Source organism: Felis catus, chromosome D3 (genome assembly GCF_018350175.1).
Source record: "Felis catus isolate Fca126 chromosome D3, F.catus_Fca126_mat1.0, whole genome shotgun sequence".
Lineage (NCBI taxonomy): Eukaryota > Metazoa > Chordata > Mammalia > Carnivora > Felidae > Felis > Felis catus.
In genome coordinates, this window is record NC_058379.1 from 69,019,660 (window position 1) to 69,040,217 (window position 20,558).

The 20,558-nt window shown below is 41.5% G+C and overlaps 1 protein-coding gene and 1 pseudogene across 10 annotated transcripts in view; one reads left to right on the forward strand and one right to left on the reverse strand.

The window, feature by feature from the left end:
* The window catches only part of DYM (dymeclin), a 352,035-nt gene that overhangs the window by 217,135 nt on the left and 114,342 nt on the right, over positions 1 to 20,558 (reverse strand). The gene's annotated exons all lie outside the window — the stretch shown is intronic.
* On the forward strand, positions 12,488 to 13,519 carry LOC101088788 (annotated as a pseudogene).

Sequence of the window (20,558 nt, forward strand, 5' to 3'; positions counted from 1 at the left end):
TTCTTTTTGCTGATCCAAGTCTCTGATCTGTGACCCAAGAATCTTAGTGGAATTGCATTTTCCTGTTGGCAAACAAAATCTCTCTCCACCAGAAAAATAAGGGAAAGTTACAGTATGTTTCCTTCTGTTCTAAAAAAGCAAATTAAGGATGGTCTCCCAAGTTTTTTAATTGTATCCCTCACTCAGGTCTTCCAAATAAACTCTTAAAATAAGATGTATCTAACTAAAACTAGTAAGCACGGAAATAAACTAAAAGAACAAATCTGGTGTTGATGATTCAATCTTTTAAAAGTATGGACTCAAGATTATTTATCTGTTAACAATAAAAATGTGAGGGAGGGGACAGGTCTCATTACCAATATAACTGGTATGACAAAATTGTTGACTTTTTAAAGCGGAACTGAGTGTAAAAAATTAGATGTATGCCTCAGGTGTTATCGATGCTAAGAGAGCATCACTGCGTCCTGCTCCGTGAGAGCCATTCTCTCCCACTGGGCACACAAACTAAAGTGGTTTCCCATAAGCCCTTCCACACTGAGCCCTTGGTTTTGCTAAAGTGTTAACAGAGAGGCAAAAGTTGAAAATGCGTTAAAATTCTGGCAAAGGGAGCAAAATGACTAGAATGGAAGAGATGTTACTATTCACAAAACACCTGTTCACTTGCGATCATTACTTGATCAGGAAGCCATGTTTTAAGCATTTTATATTAAAAAAAAAAAAACCCACTAGTTTCTTTCTTAAACACAGGCATTCGGTGTGCTTTAAAAAAAAATGGCTGAGTAGGGGTGCCTGGGTGGCTCAGTCGGTTGAGCATCCAGCTCTCGATTTTGGTTCAGGTCATGATCTCACAGTTCGTGGGATTGAGCCCCTCTGCGCTCCATGCTGACACAGTGGAGCCTGCTTGGAATTCTCTCTCCTTCTCTCTCTGTTCCTCCCCTGCTCGTGCTCTGTCTCTCTCTCAAAAATAAACAAACATGAAAAAAAAATTTTTTTTAACTGGCTGAATATGTTGGGTCATTATCACATTATAATTTTTTTTATGTAAAATAATGGTAAATAGGCTCCAGATCAGCACTTTCGGCAGAATGTCTGATCTTCATGAACGGATTATGGATGTAAAGTGGTGGAGGTCTGCCTCACAGAACTATAGTGGAGGGCCAGTTGTTGGGGGTCCAACTACAAAGTCTCGACCTTGATGGAAATGCTCTATATCTTAATGACGGTGGTTTTTGCATAACTGCACATAATTGCTAAAACGAAACTAGACACAGCAAAAGCAGCTTTTACTGTATATAAATTATATCTCAATAAACTTGACTCCACCTTACCCTCTCCAAAAACATGTTGGCACGGATGTGGAGCAAGTAGAACTCTCATTTACTCCAGTGAGACTGTAAACTGGGGCAAATAATTTGGAAAACAGTTTACTTGTAACCAATATAAGTGAATGAGGCACAACTAGAACCCAGCGATTCCACTAATTATTTTACGAGTGGACCAACAAAATGTTTACATGTGTGCACAGACAGGTACACGAATGTACATAGCATTGTCTTAATAGCCAAAAGTTGGAAATATCAAATACACATTACAGTAGAATGGGTAAATGTGAGATAGTCTTAAAATGGAATACTACATAATAAAAATGAACAAACTATGCGTCATGCAAAACCACAGATCAATTTTACAAGTAAGCGAAAGAAGGAAGACACAAAAGAATACAGAGCATACGATCCCACTTCTATAAATTTCAAAGCCAGACGAAACTACAGCACTAGATGTTGGGATAGTGGTTTCCTTTGCAGTTGGGAGGGGAGAGAGGTCAGGTGAGTGTGTGAGAGGAGTTTTGGGGTGCTAGAATTACTTGATCTGACTGACCAGCAGTTACATACATGTCCATTCACTCTATCATAATGAATTGAACTACACTTCACCTGTGTATTTTTCTGTACGTTACCACTAAGAATAAAAATGTTAACTCCTACAAAACAAAACAAAACAAAACAAAGTATCCATCCTTTTTTGTAAGATGATGATGGTAAGTATATCCCACAGTGCTCAAAGTGGTTGTCTTTGTTTACTGGAACTAAAAGTGATTTGTTTTCCTCATTAGAATGCTTTGATTTCTAAACTGAGCATGTAGTGAAAGAAATCCTAAAATCTGCAAAAAGTTCATGGGGTATCCTTAGAACAACATTTCTTAAAAGAAATATGTTAAAATATTGGATTAATGAGGAAAAAAATCATACTTGATGTTCTATCTTTATTAAAGGGCATAGTCGTCAAGTGTCTCTTTATCTCTAACGAAATTTATGTTAAGAAAACATGATCCCTAGCAATTATTTTTTCATTTTAAAATGAACATAAAAGAGCAACATACACAATCTTGAACTACATCCAGTCATACTATAATACTAGGTGATGGGGGGGGGGGGCGGTCACTAATAGTTTCACTTTTTTACATGTGTTTACATTTAAAGCCCTCTTAGAATATCTGGTGACTGCTAGTTCCTAAAACAATTTTGAGTCAAATTCAGTTTTCCTAAGACAAAACAACATGATATTACTACCCCATCCTGTATCCCAGAAGGAATACTTTGACCATCACAAAAAGAAAGAGAGAGAGAGAGAGAGAGAGAGAGAGAGAGAGAGAGAGAGAATCCCAAGCAGGCTCTGTGCTGTCAGCGCAAAGCCCAATGCAGGGCTCGATCCCATCAGCCACGAGATCATGACCTGAGCCAAAATCAAGAGTCAGACACTTAACTGACTGAGCCACCCAAGCGCCTCAAATTTACTTTTTATGTAAAAATATTCATATGAAATTCTTTACCTTCTCCAAATAAAAATCAAGGTTAAAGTCTGAATTATGCATGAGATTTTGTCAGAAACTACCTAGATTAACTGTAGGATCAATCCTCAAAAAACACAGGAAATAAACAGTATCAGTAACCAAAGAGAATCCATTTGGAACCTACCAATAAGTTTCTACCCAGTAAAATCTTAGACTGATTACCCACATTAGCATTCAACTTCCACTTGTGGAGGAGTAAATATAAATCAAATAGGTGCAGAGGTAATAAACAATATAGATTTATTCCTACCTTCGGTAGCCATCATTTTTTCCACGTAGGTCTCCCAGTGTTACTTTTCTGGGAATTATAAACTGAGAATCTGTTACTACTCCCTGGTTGAAAATGACATTGATGGAAAGACGGAAGGAGTTTCTTCTCAAAACTCTGATCATTTCAATTTTAAAATGAATTTTTAGGGGCGCCTGGGTGGCTCAGTCGGTTAAATGCCTGACTTCGGCTCAGGTCATGATCTCACGGTTCAGGAGTTTGAGCCCTGCATCAGGCTCTGTGCTGACAGCTCAGAGCCTGGAGCCTGCTTCACATGCTGTGTCTCCCCCTCTCTCTGCCCATCTCCCGCTCACACTCTCTCTCTCTCTCCCTCTTTTTCATAAAAAAACATTAAAAAATTTTTTAAAATAAAACGAATTTTTAAACGCCTTAAAGACATCTACCATCAAAGAATAGGATGGGAACTTGGAAGGCACTAGGAAACTAGAATCTTTAAAATGAGGACATCCATCCATAAATATTTGGAATATTAAATTCATTTAATTAACGAATCCAATAGGTTCCCAAGATGTAAATGCTCAGCAAGGGGCATCTGGGTGGCTCAGTCGGTTAAGCATTCAACTTCGGCTCAGGTCACGATCTTGCAGTTCATGGGTTTGAGCCCCATGTCAGGCTCTGTGCTGACAGCTTGGAGCCTGGAGCCTGCTTCGGATTCTGTGTCTCCCTCCCTCTCTGCCCCTCCCCCATTCGCGGTCTGTCTCTCTCTGCCTTTCAAAAATGAATAAATGTTAAAAAAAAATAAATTAAAAAGTGAAATGGCTATAAATATCTACGGTTCCTTGAGATATTATATAATGACACTGTGAAACCATCGTGATTAGCAAGACATTGAAACACTCATCAGGATGATTATTAATAATTTCTGTAATACCAAAAGATTTTCTTCTTATTAATAAACACAATTTTAAATATGTTAAAAAAATTTTTAATTGTATTCTTTGGAAGATGTCGATTTATAGATGTCTTATAATGTACATGACACATTAGTTTAACAATGCACTATATAATTTATGAATCAATTCACTTAAATTAGGGGGCTGCTATCAATGGGGTGGATGATCAATAATGTTTGAAGGCTACCATACTCCAGTAAGTGTTGAAGGCGGGGGATAACAGAAGACAAGGAATCTAAAGAGGAAGAAAAAAGCAGTTTTTGCCATTTAATGACGATCTCTACTAATTACCACATTAAAACCAAACCAAGCATTATTATCATTCACCCAACTTTACAGGCAGATTAAACTCAGAGAGCCTCAGTTCCTTAGCACCCAAGTTGCTCTCAGTCTAAAGCAAATACTCTCACCCACTGCCCTCACTGCCTCTCTGGCTCCCAAACAATAAAGGCGGCCCCTGGTCTTAGCCGTGAATTACAAATTGAAATCCTAACATAGATCAGGTCTCCCGTACCTGGGATATAACAGGCCTAAATTCGATCGATTTGCTACCAGGAACAGCATTCTGTGCTTCACAAATGAGTCTGTACCCCCATTATCTCGCCCTACTTCTCTCTCACTTTTCAACCTCATCCAGAGAACCCTATATATTTTCATTTTTTGTTTTTGCATGGATTGGGTTTTTTTTTTGTTCTTCAACCTTCTGCTTCTGTTCATCTTGGTAATGCATGTGTATTTTCTTGATTTCCCCCTAAGGAACCATCATCGCTCCTAGGCATTTTCCCCCTTTCTTACGGTGAATAAACATTTACCAAATTATCCTTTTGTTTTTTTTTAACGTTTATTTTTGAGAGAAAGAGAAAGAGGGAGAGAGCACAAGCAGGGGAGGGGCAGAGAGAGAGGGAGACACCGAATCCGAAGCAGGCTCCAGGCTCCGAGCTGTCAGCCCAGAGCCTGACGCGGGGCTCGAACTCGAGAACAGCGAGATCATGACCTGAGTCGAAGTCGGACGCTCAGCTGACCGAGCCACCCAGGCGCCCCTTTCCAAATTCTCTCTCTAGCAAGTGTGCCCACCTCCTTCAATGAATAAATTGGTGGCACTACATTCAGGGTACCCACAACCCTGAGAGAGGAGACGGGCAGGAATGTCATTCTAACACTGTGTAGTGAGAGTGTTACACAGTTGCGTGGGAAGAAAGCGCTCACTCTGCCAGCGCGTTCCCAGGAAAGCCTCCCAAAGCTGCTTCCTGTGACCTGGGGCGTGCAGGTGAGTGACAGATCTGCATGCAGGTGGAGAGCGGGAAGGCATCTTCAGTGCACGGAACGCTATCACACAAAGCTGGTCAAGCATGGCCCTTCTGTGTTCCTAGCGCTTCAGTCGGCAATGTGGAGTGAGATAAGGCTGGAGAGAGAGGACAGGCTACGAGGGCGGGGGCCGCAGGACAGCGCTTCTCCAGGAACGCTCGACCCACTGCCCGATTCTGAAGGGCCCCAGGCAGGCCAAGAATTCAAGTCTTTTCTGATGTTCACACAAAAGAATGACAATTATCCCATATTCATTTTCAGGTGTACCTACGGTTAATACTGACCCATTACGAATGTACTAAATCAGTTATGGGATCCCGTAATTGGCTTTCATAAACTAGAAAAAAGGATCACCAGAGCTTACAGGAAATCCTAAGTCTTCTTTCCAGTAACTGCTATGCAATGCCTGTTTGTGCTACCAAGCTCCTTATGCCCGGACAAGCGATGTGCACCCAGGCACGCACGACAGGCGTTTGGCATTCCTGCGTTCCCCGTTTTGTTTTGAATTGGTCATGGCCTTAAGTGATGCACTTTAACCTTTCTGAGTTATAAATTTGTTACATTGGCTTCCAAATGACCAATTAAGATGGTTGTGGGCTCTCTGGTTAACCCTCCAGAACACAGTGACGCACAACTGGGAAGACCACCCTGCCACCAAGGCACGCTTCCCCGCGCCGGGCCACAGCCACCCAGCGGGACGCAACGGAGGCTCACGGAGCTCTGAGTCCCTCAGATAAGACACCTCCTTCCGGGGCCGTGAGGCCAAAGCCTCACCAGGACAAACCGTCAAAAGCCACAACTGGAACTGATCACCCACCTTCCCCTAAAAGCTCGTCAGGACGAACTGCATTATGCCCTGCGTCCCTGTTTACCCAGAGCAGCAAAAAGGTCTGAAGCTCTATCACACCTGGGCTCCTCGCCATACGGTTCGGCACGTCACTTAAATAGCTCTCCCCATCCGGATCCTTCTACTAGCCCTCTGGAACCCAGGTCTTTTGGCGGGGGAGGGGGGGAAACCCTCTAACGCTTTCAAGTTCAATCTCTCTGAATGCCTCAGATATCACAGAAACCTGGGTGTCCCCTGAGGACAGTTCTTTCTCAGAAGACGTTTCAAGCGATGACTCACTTTTTCTCTCTCCACAGCCCATGTACCACAGACTCATTACCGCTTCCCAACTACCTCTCTCCACACATTCCCGCGACCTTCAGACATCCCATCAGTCCTTCTTGCTATAGTCATCTACAGACAACGTTGTCACTTCTGCTCATCTCCCAGTAACGTGAGCACTGACCCCGTCTCTCTCTCAGCACTACTCGTCCTCATTTTAAAAATTTCAACCTACTCTCAGTCAAGCCACCCAACAGTAAGCCTCAGAGGCCCTGATCTGCTAATTCACTTCCTCTGTCCTACCTCAATGAGCCACTCCCATGGCCGCACCCCGCCTGCATGTTCTAACTGCACCACCACTACAGTTCTGAATTCCTGCATTCCACGCTCTGGTTACTATCTCCCAGCTTTCCAGGTCACCTCCTCCATGGAATACCAGACTCAAATCGTTTTGGACCTGAGCGGGTCTCCATCACTTTTTCAACGTCCGTCACCACCCCCATGCCCTTGCTTCCCTCCTCACCCAGCTAGGTACTTTATTGTACCTATGTTATAACTCACACATTAGAAAACTTCCGTGAAAGAATCTCACAGAAGATTAAGTACAGCAGGAACATTAGTGAACTAAAACATAAATCGGAAATTAGCCGAATGCCAAGAAGTAGAATTCTCAGAGAGAGAGAGATTGGAAGAACAGAACAAGAAGGTCCAATACACGAGTGACAGGAATTTCCGAAGACAACCGCAGAGACATAACGCAACACGATAAAATTGCCGATCACACAAGCTACCAGAAAGGAGAGGTTTAAGGATCTCCATAACCACCCCTAGGTCAGATAACTAACAAGGTTAAATCCAGGTTTCAGGCTTTTTGCAATGTATCATATCACTAAAAGAGGAAAGAGAGAAACAGCCAGTGTGCTAAGAGATCCCATGAGGCTCAAATCACACATATGCTACTTCTCCAGCTGGGATGCATGAACTCCGAGATGGTCCATGATGTGCTAGGAATAAGCACATCAGAAAGGTCAACAAATAAGGTCAGAAAACAGACATGCTACTTTTTCCTGAACTATTAATTTTACACAAAAGATTCCAAGGAAGTTAATTAAGTCCATGAACTGGCAAATAATTCCATCTTAACAGAAACGAAACAAGCACGGATATGCTCACGGAAGGAGTACTTAAACGTGCATTAATTGAGAAGATAAAATATAAAACCTGGGCGTGGGCCAAGCGGCTTCCGACAAACTCCTCCATCCTTAAGGTTATGTACTCACTTGCCTCAGCTATTGTCACTAGGCTAAAAAAAGCACTATTAATAGCTCTGGTTGCTATCTCATCAATGCGTGAATTACTACGACTGGCAGAATTCAAGATCTGCTTAACAACAACAAAAGATTCTTTCTGTAACTGTTTTTGTTCTTTCTTTTGTTCTGCACTTACATGCTGCAGTTTGTGTAGAATATAGCAAAAATGCTGGGAGACTGAGGACAAAAAGTGGTACGCAGAGAGGGAGAGATACAGGGCTCTGCCTCATCCCACGGTTTTCTGGTCACTGTGAAGTTCTGATGAGAAACCCTACAAACCACCCATCCTAGAAGCCTAATTTATTATACTACTGCCTTGTCTGCATCCACTATATATCACCACCCAGGGGTAAGTCAGGAATGGGTAAATTACAAGTAACAGACCCGTGTAATAATGGCTTCAATAAAAGTCCCAAACTGGGGCGCCTGGGTGGCGCAGTCGGTTAAGCGCCCGACTTCAGCCAGGTCACGATCTCGCGGTCCGTGAGCTCGAGCCCCGCGTCGAGCTCTGGGCTGATGGCTCAGAGCCTGGAGCCTGTTTCCGATTCTGTGTCTCCCTCTCTCTCTGCCCCTCCCCCGTTCATGCTCTGTCTCTCTCTGTCCCAAAAATAAATAAACGTTGAAAAAAAAAATTTTTTTTTAAAAAAGTCCCAAAGTAGTTGCATTTTGCTCTGTGATGTTCTCTTGTGGCTCTACTACGTATAGTCTGCATTCCTAAGTGTCACGCATGGTCCGATATGGCTACACCAGCCCCAGCCATCCCATTTTCATTCAAGTCAGCAGGACAGAGGTAAGTACACGCATTCCCTTTAAGAACTCTACCTGTTGGGGTGCCTGGGTAGCTCGGTCGCTTAAGTGTCCCACCCTTGACTTGGGCTCACAGGCTCACGGTTCGTGAGTTCGAGCCCCACATCGGGCTCCATGCTGATGGTACCGAGCCTGCTGGGGATTCTCTCTCTCTCCTCTCTGCCTCTCTCTCTCTCTCTCAAAATAAATAAATAAACTTAAAAAAAAAGAACTCTACCTGCAAGTTTGCCCATATCACTTCTGCTTACATTCCCTTGGCCAGAATGCAGACTATATATGGTTGCAAAAGGTTCTGAGAAATGTGATCTATTCTCGGCATCCGTGTAGTCCGCTGATATGGGGGAAGACACAAACTAGCAGTCAGTGTCATACCATATTTGAATAAATCCTTTGCAATGCCCCCTAAACATGCCCCTTCCATCTGAGATGATGGAACAGCTAGTGTGCTGAACATACCCTGCCTTTCTGAGCCCTTTCTGTAACTCAGCTCAGGGGAAACAAGTGTGTCCAGATAACCGGTGAGCTTTATGAACAACTTGAGAACTGGCAGGAACACTGGTACACTTAACCAAGACATCCTTTTTGTTGTTGTTGTTAATATAAGCAACAGGAAGCCTCAAAGCACGTGCTATTAATCATACCACAAAAGAAAGGGGTTAATAACTTCAGCTACTACACAGCAAGAATTTGCCTGCTTCCTGATTTGACCAAGTCAGCTATGAAATTAACGAAAGTCACAGCTTGGATTTAAGCCACACCTTTCCTCACTGGAAATCAAACTTTGCCAGTATATAGTAATGCGATTTTATTTTCATAATGTACCCTAACGACAAAATAAAACCTGGTATTTATTGGCACATCTTAAATCTCTCCTGCTTTAACATTTTAATTTGCTATATGCAAACATATACATACACAAGGATAAGAACTGAAAAAGAATGAGAAAAAATGGCAACAGCTGATTTGTCACACCGTGGTAGAATTATAGCTTATCTGTTTAAATATTCATTACTTCTAACGCTCTTTGTGCTGTGATGTTTTAAACATTTTTATAAACACACACAGGAATATATATATCACACACATGCAGCGCAGAGTATGGACAACAATAGATGGTATCAGGAAAACATCACTGGTTTTGAAGCCACACGTAATCTGAAAGTCCAGTCTTCCCACCTACCAGCTGTGCGACTTAATGCAAATTACATAACGTCTGCAAAATAAGGATCACACTAGTACCATTTAACGTCTGTAGCTCTCACTTCCACCCTGCTCTCACCTATGGTCAGTAGTGTAGGGGGCCAAAACCCGCAAACTCTTATTTTCCAAACTCCTTTGCCTGCTGGCTTCAGGTCAGAGCAGACAATGAGACTGGAAGTGGACAAGGATAGAGAAGGCATTTTTCTTTCTGCTTCCGGTCGGCTCTCTAGCAGATGCAACCATGGTTCCACAGGCTTCCTGCTCGGGTAGGAAGGCTCCAAGGGTAGTGGAGCAAACTGGGGCCGTCTCAAAATCAAACGGATCTCAAAACATAAACACTAGATGGACCCACAAACTGTTATTTACCCAAACAGCACCATCTCTTAAGCGGTATAAATATGTAAATGGGCAGAATTGTTTTTACTTTTAGAAATATTCCTGGAAAGCTTTATACTTTAGAATAACTACTATTGGAAAGACCTCCTCTCTTAAAGTTGGTATCTGTCAGTCTCTCTATACTTTCTAAGATAAACAAGCCGGGGGGTAAGAATTGACTAATATTACCAAGGCACAGAAATATTATTAGGAAGAGTTTTAAAAAGACGAATTTAAAATGTTCCAACCCTTACCCTCAATCCATAGCATCAGGAGCCACTGGAAGCATAATATGACAGACTATGAAAATATGTGACTCAGCAGCTTATGAAATTTTTAATTGCAAAATGATCTCAACTTGGCTTGCTTTTGCACCAAATGGCCTGAAAAACAGTACTGATAGCTAGCCAGGCTTCCAATTTGACAAAGTTATGGCCAGGGATGCTAAGGAGGTTGCTGCTGGATCTGCTTATCATCCTTTTCAATCATCTAGAAAAGGGGAGGCAATAGCCTTAATTTTGTCAGCAGAAAGGCTGAGGGAACACGAAACACGAAAGACAAAAATAAACAGTGTTTGGAAAAGTGGAGAAAGTGACACAGATGGGAGGGGGGAAAGATGAGGACGATAAAGGGTAAATGGCATTTGCTTTCAGCACTTATCATGTTCTAAACACTTACTCACTACTTGTCATATATATGTTATTTAAATGTAACAGAAGCCCACAGGGTAAATGATGTTCTAGCTTCTATTTTTAAACTGAGGGAATTAGGGTTCGATGAAGTTTAAGTAACTTAATCAAAGTGACACAACTAGCAGAAGGCAGGGCCCAGTTTCTAGCTCAGATCTGATGCCAAAAGCTTCCAACTCACCATCCCGCTGGGGAAGATTTCTAGCTGCTTCTCTCCCTCCCTTTCTTTCGCCTGGCCTCTGTCAAGTATGGGACCTCTATGGCCTTGTGGAAGTGAATCTGGAGACTCCCAAGCACCAATGAATTATACCTCCCTTTCTCTCTCCACTATTCATCCAACTGGATTCAATAAGCCTTTGAGGACCAGGGTCTGGCTCACAAAAGCAGAAAAACGAAAGATACTTACCATAATTCCGCAAGGAATCATCGTTCCTTTTTTATAGACAGGGAAAGGCTTAGAGAGATACAAAACTTTCACAGGTTATAGAGATAATTAGATTACTTACGGGAAAGGGTTTAAAACCAGGTCTGGTCTACTTCCACATTCTTCAGAATCTTACCTAACAATTCTAAAAGGCTCAGGAGCAAAGATACAGCTTGTTAATGCACAAGCTGAAATTTACAACACTAACTCATCCTCACAGTGATTCTGTTCTTTTTACAACATTAAAAAAAAAAATTTTTTTTTAATGTTTGTTTATTTTTGAGAGAGAGACAGAGTGTGAGCAAGGGAGGGGCTGAGAGAGAGAGAGAGAGGGAGACACAGAAGCTGAAGCAGGCTCCAGGCTCCGAGCTGTCAGCACAGAGCCCCCGACACAGGGCTCGAACTCACAAACTGTGAGATCACGACCTGAGCCAAAGTTGGACGCTTAACCGACTGAGCCACCCAGGCATCCCCCAACATTTTATTATGAAATCTGTCAAACATACAGGAAAATTGAAAGGATTATATAGTGAATACCCATATATCCACCACATCCATGTTACATGAACATTTTGCTACATTTGTGATAACATCCCTACCCATCTATGCATCCCTACCTTCACCCATCAGTGTAGCTTATTTTGTTAATGTATTTCAAAGCAAAGCTCCAGATACATTTTAAATGGGAGTCTTGAATAACTCAAAACACTAAACTTTGGAATATTATTTACTCATGTAAAAGGTGGTCCCAAACTATACCAACTTATCCTTTAAGAACGTTTTTACTACCATTCACAAATTCTGTCAGCAAGTCACCTTTGAATTTATTCCAATAGCCATGTTGAAATTAACATAAGTTAAAACAGCTGCTTCATAAAAGTTACACTCACTTGACTGTGATAGAATTTAACAGTTTTAAAGCAAATCCATTTTAATTGCTTCATATTTCAAATAAGATTTGCCTTCCCAAAAAATGGAAATTCCCTAGCTTTCATATTCTTGTTTTTTTTAACTCTTTAATATTTTAAAATTTCACAGTACTATAAATTCTGTCACAGAAGTCCTACAAGCAGATCAAATCACTTCTAGCAAGCCTTGGAAACTTACTCCTAGGATCTCATTTGAAACTGACTGCTTTGGTACGGGAGCGGCTGCCACCGAGTCCGGACCCAACACCACATGCTGCCGACACCCGCCTGCCTGAGGTGCACTCCCGATTCCTTCTGCTTCTAAGTCTAAGGTTATAGAGATAATTAGATATGGCAACTCTCAAGGATCAACTGATTCAGAATCTTCTTAAGGAAGACCATACCCCCCGGAATAAAATTACAGTCGTTGGGGTTGGTGCTGTTGGCATGGCTTGTGCCGTCAGTATCTTAATGAAGGACTTGGCAGGTGAACTTGCTCTTGTTGACGTCATGGAAGACAAACTGAAGGGAGAGATGATGGATCTCCAGCACGGCAGCCTATTCCTCAGAACACCAAAAACTCTCTGGCAAAGACTATAATGTGACTGCAAACTCCAAGCTGGTTATTATCACAGCTGGGGCACGTCAGCAGGAGGGAGAGAGCCGTCTTAATTTGCTCCAGCGCAATGTGACCAGCTTTAAGTTCATCATTCCTAATATTGTAAAATACAGCCCAAACTGCAAGTTGCTTGTTGTTTCCAATCCAGTGGATTCTTGACCTATGCGGCTTGGGAGATCAGCGGCTTTCCCAAAAACCGTGTTATTGGAAGTGGTTGCAATCTGGATTCACCGGTCCCGTTACCTAATGGGGGAAAGGCTGGGAGTTCACCCGGTAAGCTGCCATGGGTGGGTCCTTGGAGAGCATGGAGACTCCAGTGTGCCTGTATGGAGTGGAGTAAATGTTGCTGGTGTCTCCCTGAAGAATCTGCACCCTGACTCAGGCACTGATGCAGATAAGGAACAGTGGAAAGAGGTTCACAAACAGGTGGCTGACAGTGCCTATGAGGTGATCAAACTGAAAGGCTACACTTCCTGGGCCACTGGACTGTCTGGGGCAGATTTGGCAGAAAGTATAATGAAGAATCTTAGGCGGGTGCATCCGATTTCCACCATGATTAAGGCTCTCTATGGAACAAAAGATGATGTCTTCCTTAGTGTTCCTTGCATCTTGGGACAGAATGGAATCTCAGACGCTGTGAAGGTGACCCTGATTCCTGAGGAAGTGGCCCGTTTGAAGAAGAGTGCAGATACACTCTGGGGGATCCAAAAAGAGCTGCAGTTTTAGAGTCTTCTAACGTTGTACCACATCACCGTCTAGACTACAACGGGATTTTTAGTTGGAGGTTGTGTATATCGTGTTCTGTTATTCAAGTAATAACGTTAAATATGGCCTAGGAAAAATGTCAGTTTCCTAAGTTACAAATAGGAATGGTTCACAAAGCCTTGCGGCTACATCCTGATGCTGGATGGTACCCATCTTGCGTCGTCCTAAGTCGGTTAACGTGAAACAGTTCCACTGCCTCAGAGACACCACCGCCCATAATGAATATGCTGCAGTTCGCTATTCAAACCAGATGTGTATTTACTGTGTGTTGTATGACTTACTTCTGGATCCTTCACCCAACATGCCTCGTGCAACTTTTGTTTTCTCCAGCCAATCACATCCTGGGATCCAATGTTTAAATTCAGCACTGCATGTATTGTGCGTAACTGCTCTAAAGGGTCTTATTTTGTGTACTGTGTAAGTCAGAACATAGTGAACGTTGCCATATGATGTAAAAAGAAAGATCTACCTACAAACGATGCAACCAACTATCTTAAGTGTCACACCAAGCAACTAAAATATCAAATAAGCATCGAACAGTGAAAAAAAAAAAGAAAAGAAAAGAAACTGACTGCTTTATTCTATAACCTTCCTGGTGAATACGAATGAATTTGCTTCCCAACTCTCTGTGACAGAAAAGAGGCCCCGATCTTCCCTTCACAACTATGAAGAAGGAAACGCGCACAGAGGGCTGGCACACTGACTTTCACGGCCATTTCAGGCACGGTGGTCAGCAAATCACAAGGATAATACGAGAGAAGCCAAAACTGTAGTTTGACACCATACTACTTCCAATGAATATCATTTAGGAAACACCTTTTAGAAAGTCTAAAACCGGAAATACTTTTTTGCAGAGAGCAATTAAAAGTGAAATCGCTCCTGTTCCCACCCTACAACTGCACACAGGCATTTGGATTGCGGATACTGACCGATATACTCCATGTATCCCTGCAAGGAGCCACCACAAGGAACCAGCAAAATGAAATTAACTCTACTTTACAAGCTACAAAATTAGTTTCAGTCCTGAAAATAAAGGAGGGTGGAAAAAAAAAAAGCCATTCTTTCACCTGGTATATAAAATCTACCAAATCATTCCAAGTAAAAATGAACTGAGAATGTAATTATTGTTTATTTACAAAGCACTTCCTTTTCTTGAAAGTTCAAAGCGCTTTCATTAGAAATGTTTTCACAACTATGCCTGTTTCTGAGGGCCACATACTTTTTCTCTTACGGTAGTTTTTCTTTCTCGCAATGAGTCAGCCCAGAAAAAGCCAAAACTGAAGAGAAAAATAACCATCACATAAAACAAATTACAACCACTGCATAGCATACCTGTCGTAACGGATTCAATAACTTTCTCAATAAAAGTAACCGGGAGAGATAGGAGTTTTAATCTTCAAATTCTACTTTATTAATTTCTCTACGACAGCATCCGCCTAAACAAACAATCACAACTTTGGCCTTGCAATTTGGCTGGGACACCCACCACCGCAAGCAAAGGAAAAAAAAACATTTTTGATGGCTCATTCAAATGGAAAAGCCATATATCAGAAGTTATTGTGTAAAACCTCAGTACTTTGACGGAAAGCGCAGTGTGGGAGAACACATTTAATTAGGGTTGGCTCTTCAAAACATTAAATACTCGGTTATAATCACATTACAGCTTTGTCTTCTAAAGAGAAAACACAAGAAAGTTCAAGGTCAGCCCTTCCTTGCTTCAACTCTTTTTTTAGGCATCAGAGGCAAGTAAAAAGCTTGAAAATATAAGAAAAGACAAGGTCAAAGAAGTTAAGGATAGAACCAAAAGAAAACTAAGTAACTGTTATGTTTTTCTTTCTCCCAATATTAAATATTCAGCGTAATTAGTAATTCTTCCAGTGACTATCTGAAATCTCTATTATAAATGTGTAAACTGGGGGCACCTGGGTGGCTCAATTGGTTAAGCAGCTGACTTCGGCTCAAGTCATGAGCTCACGGTTCGGGAGTTCGAGCCCCGCGTCGGGCTCTGGGCTGACAGCTCAGAGCCTGGAGCCTGCTTCACTTTCTGCGTCTCCCTTTCTCTCTGTCCTTCCCCTGCTCCCACTCTATCTCTTTCTCTCTCAAAAATAAATTAACATTAAAAAAAAATTTTTTTTAACGTGTATACCAAAGAGCAGATATTTTCATAATTTAGTTACATTAGAAATCTGAGTAAACTTGTAAATCACTAAATGGTCACTGGCCTTTTTCAAAGAAAATTTTTAAACAAAAGTTATCTTTTAAATATTGCCATGTAGTATCCATTACTAATAGCGACCGCTTTTGTGCACCTGCTAGGTGCCTGGCTCCTTCCTGCGCTTTTGCTCATTTGATCACCGCGGCAGTCCTACAAAGGGAGGTACTATCCTCATTTTCCCCTGGCTGATCTGAGTCACTACTGAGAGGTTAGCAGCGAACACCTAGTCGGTAGACAGCAGGACTGGCATTGAGTTCCAGGTCTGCCTGACACCAACAGCCAATCTCACACTTGCATCCCTTACACAATTCCGATTATCAAAATCTAGAGCCAATCCCTCCGAAGGACGATGTAAATGGTGGCCTCCACAATCAGAAAAGAAAACAATCTGTTTCAATCACAGAATTATTTCTGGAGGGACTCCTTACACCTTCTGGAATGTCCTTTTTAAAAAAACAAAAAACACATTTGTGAGGTCGGGAGAGGCTGCTGGCCCCACCACAAGCAGGGCTGTGGTTTAAAACAAAGAATGACCGGCACTTAGAGATGCCTTAGCTGTCAACAAACAAGAGGCCAGCGGCCTCCCAAACAGAATCTCAGCACTTAATACTTATTATGGACTGAATGCGTCCCCCCACCCAAATTCATATATTGAAGCCCTAACCCCCAATGCAATGGTAACAAAAGGGGAGGCCTTTGGGGGTGATCAGGTGTAGAGGAGGTCACGAAGGTGGAAACCCTACCTCGGGATTAACGCCCTTACAAGAAGAGGAAGACACACCAGAGCTTTCTCTCTCCACCGTGTGAAAATAGAGCTCGCCAGGGAGACAGCCAGGGAGAGGGCCCTCACCAAGAATTAAATCTGCTAGCACCTGGATCTTAGACCTCCCAGCCTCTGGTACTGAAAGAAGCGAGTGTCTGTTGTTCAACCATCCGGGCTACGGCATTTTATTACAGCTGTGTGAGCTATGTGTCATCACCATATACCCTGCTCCGTCGCATCACAATAGGAGAGGTTAAGTGTCTTCGATCACTGGCTTTGCAGAACATCTTTAACAGGGGAGGGTGATATGCTTACAGCGTAAAGTAAGAACTACGTATCAACTGCCTGACTAACTGTAACTAAGGCTACCAATACTACTGATACCTTTGATGAGCTGAACATCTGAAGTATTTATTATAATACGGGTTAGTCAGCATCAAGTCTTTTTGTACGAAAGTCTTTGGCTAGTTTCACAAACTATCGAAAAGAGACTGTATTTTTTTCAGATAAATTAGTGAATAAGAAGCGGTACCATAGCAATTGTTGTCAAGGCAAGTTCATTTAGGAAGCAAGGCGAAATCTCTTGTGGGCAATATCTATTTAACAATCAGATTTTCCTTTCTGCCTGTCATTGGCCAAATTTTGCACCACATAAAATGGAAAGCCAGTTGGAGAAAGAGCAAAAACACGGCTGGTGTTTCAAAACATTTTTTACATAAATTTTGAAGTCTGACGAACAGACCAAAAAGACAAAATATTCTCTGAAATTTTAAACTCCCATAAGTTTATCAGAGATTTTCTGATCACTCACATCATCTAATTAAATGTATCTTCTTTTAAATTATTTTGACTTCAACAAAAAGCAGAGGAGCTTCAATGCAGGTTAAAAAAAAGTTATTCGATGAGGAGAGATGTTGTCTAGTTTCAGAAGTTATTTTACATACAATACCTCATTTATTCTTCACAATAACCTGGTACAAAAAGTCTTGTTTGTTGATCAGGCTTATGTGGTAGGATAATGAGATTCAAAGAGGTAAAGAACTTGTCTAAGATCATGCTGACCTGGGACTCCATTGCAAATCATCTGATTCTCAATATCAAGCTCTGGCAATCTACCCTTATCCACAAGGACTTCCGGGAATGAGAGAAAAGTCAGCTGAGAGCTCCCTGTGGTATAATCTATAATCTAGAGTGGAGATATGAGGCGAGGGGAAGGTGCTGGTGTGAACTCACAAGAGGCCTGGCCAGCACCTCTTGCCACTAAGGGACTACGAGCTCTAGCTTCATGAAGAGCCTTGTGGGTAAGTCCTAAAACTCAGGAGAAACTGTGGGAATCCTCATCAAGTCTGAGGTCTGCTGTCTGGGAAAACCAGGCTCTTGTCCCCCACCTCCGCCCCAGCTAATCCTCGCTGGGATTCCAGGAAATGAAATTGAGTCTATGTAGAAAGTCACAAGAGCCCTCAAGACATTAATTTTCTTTGTTATTTAACATGTGCCACCTACAGAAACACCCTGCTTTCCACAAAGGAATTAGAATGAGTAAATCTGGGAGCGCCTGGGTAGCTCAGTCGGTTAAGCTTCCCACTTAGGCTCAGGTCATGATCTTGTAGTAAATGAGTTCGAGCCCTGCATTGGGCTCTGTGCTGACTGCTCAGAGCCCGGAGCCTGCTTCGGATTCTGGGTCTCCCTCTCTCTCTGCCCCTCCCCACTCGTGCTCTCTCTCGGCCTCTCAAAAATAAAGAAACGTCATAGAATGATTAAATCTGCTTTCAATATGGTGCCAAGGACAGAACCATGAATAAAGGAGGAAGCCCCAAAATATCTGTTTAAGGATAATCTAGGGCTGAAAATAAGCACAAATATTACCGTTAGTTAAAATTGTGGATCATACCATACCTAAGAAAACTATATTTGAGACACACTGAACATTGCATGTATAAAACCTGGAGGGGAAAGACAGGACATAAAGTTGCAGCTACAGAAAGGACTGAGCTGATCAAACTAACAAAAACTCATTAGTAACTGAATAGTACCTGCCAAAAGAGTTAATGAGCACTTAGTCTAGATTAATAAAAAAAAAAAAAAATGCAATGTCCAGAATCAGGGAGTTTAGACTCCAATCTATTTCGTGCTGGAGTACTGTACCAATGGTCACACTTCAGGATAAACTGATACAATGAACCTCATCAGCAACAGAAAACAATGAAGAGAACAACAAGAAGAGAAACCAAGATAACACAAGAGCAGTAGGTCAGTTAAAACCATCAGAGCTGCCTGACAACAATATATTCCTCAGTAGGTAATAGTACCAGCTCAACTGTGTAATGATGGGCCCACAGCAAAATAGATCCAAGCACGGGAAAGGGACCCAGACCAAGTGAGTGGTGCTGAAATGCACCAGCTATATTAGAATGCTTCTTGAAAATGTCTATGACAGGGTCCAAGCACATGTGTAATGACTTAGAAATTAAAGGGTGTAAGCGCATGTGCATGCACTTTTTTTTAATTATGCCAGATGGACTGCTAATGTTGAGAAGTCACCCGCTGACCTTTAGCCTCGCTTCTCCTAATCTTGGAATTCTCCGATTCATTAAAGGATACGTTAATTAAAATTCTAGCATTCTTTTGGAAACGGTAAAGTGATGTATCAGTTGGTTCTTCTTCCATTTTGTCAGCATTTTAGAGAAACATCTAAACTAAAAAGCTATAAAGAGGAAGGAAACCATGATTTCTTGTACTGCAAAATTATGAAGAGGCTTGTTGGCATGTATCACAGTTGCTGCCCGGTAAGGTATTTTATTAATGTACGACTGATCCTAACCACTTCCAGGGAAAGACAGAAACCACACTTGACACGTGTGAAAACAACTTTTTTAAAAAAGAACAAAATCCATACAAGTAATTTTCACTGCTCTCATTAACTATGCAAAAAACTTACCAGTGGTCATTAAAAGATAATAATAATTCCTCCAGTTATTTATTACCTTCTATTCAAACATCATCCAAACACTCACTGCATACTGCAGGACCAATAATAAACAGAAAGGAGAAAGGTGTGGGGGCTGCATCATGGAGCAGTTAGTCTGAGATAGATAAGTTGTTAGCAGCATAGTGACAAGAACACCTAACTGTAAAAATTCAATTTAGGTGCAACCCAAATGATACTGTATTAATAAAGTAGATTTCAGAATACAGAGGAAATCTCCATTTCTTAAGTTTTACTGACAAAGAAATAAACATTTGTTTTTAAGGGTGGCTGAATACTGAATTTACTGAAGTTGGTAAGTGTACTGAGGTTGTGTAAGAGATATCCCCTTTCAGGAAATACACATTCAAATATTTAGAGATAAAGGGTCACAATGCATGTAACTTACCTTCAAATGGTTAAAAAAAAAAAAACCACTGTGTGTGTGTATGTGTGTATGTGTGTGTATAGAATGGGAGAGGAGGAGGGAGAGAATAGAGATACAAAACTAATAGGATAAAATGTTAATAATAAATCAATCTGTATACTATATCATTTTTTATAATACCTTTAGTTTTTGAACTTTTATACATGTATGAACTTATTTCCAAATAAAGCTTTTTAAAAAGAACAAGAAGCAGATGAGGAAAAAATAGCAAAATACTGATAATTCTTAAAGATGGGTTATGGAAAGATGGGGATTCATTCTACCAATTTCCCTACTTTTATCCACCTTTGAAATTTTCCACAATGTTACAAAATAAAGAGGAGGTGAGTCAGCTACTGTAACTGTATGTAAGTTAGCTACTAAAGTGACTGGAAATGAATGGATACACACACACACACACACACACACACACACACACACACACACACAGGAATATTATTCAACCTTCAAAAAGAATGAAAGCTTGCCACATGCAATGACGTGGACAGAGCTAGAGTGTATTATGCTGAGTGAGATAAGTCAATCAGAGAAGGACAAATACCATATGATTGCACTCATATGTCTTACTTAAGAAACAAAACAGATGAACATATGGGATAAAAAGATAAAAGAGAGGGAAACAAA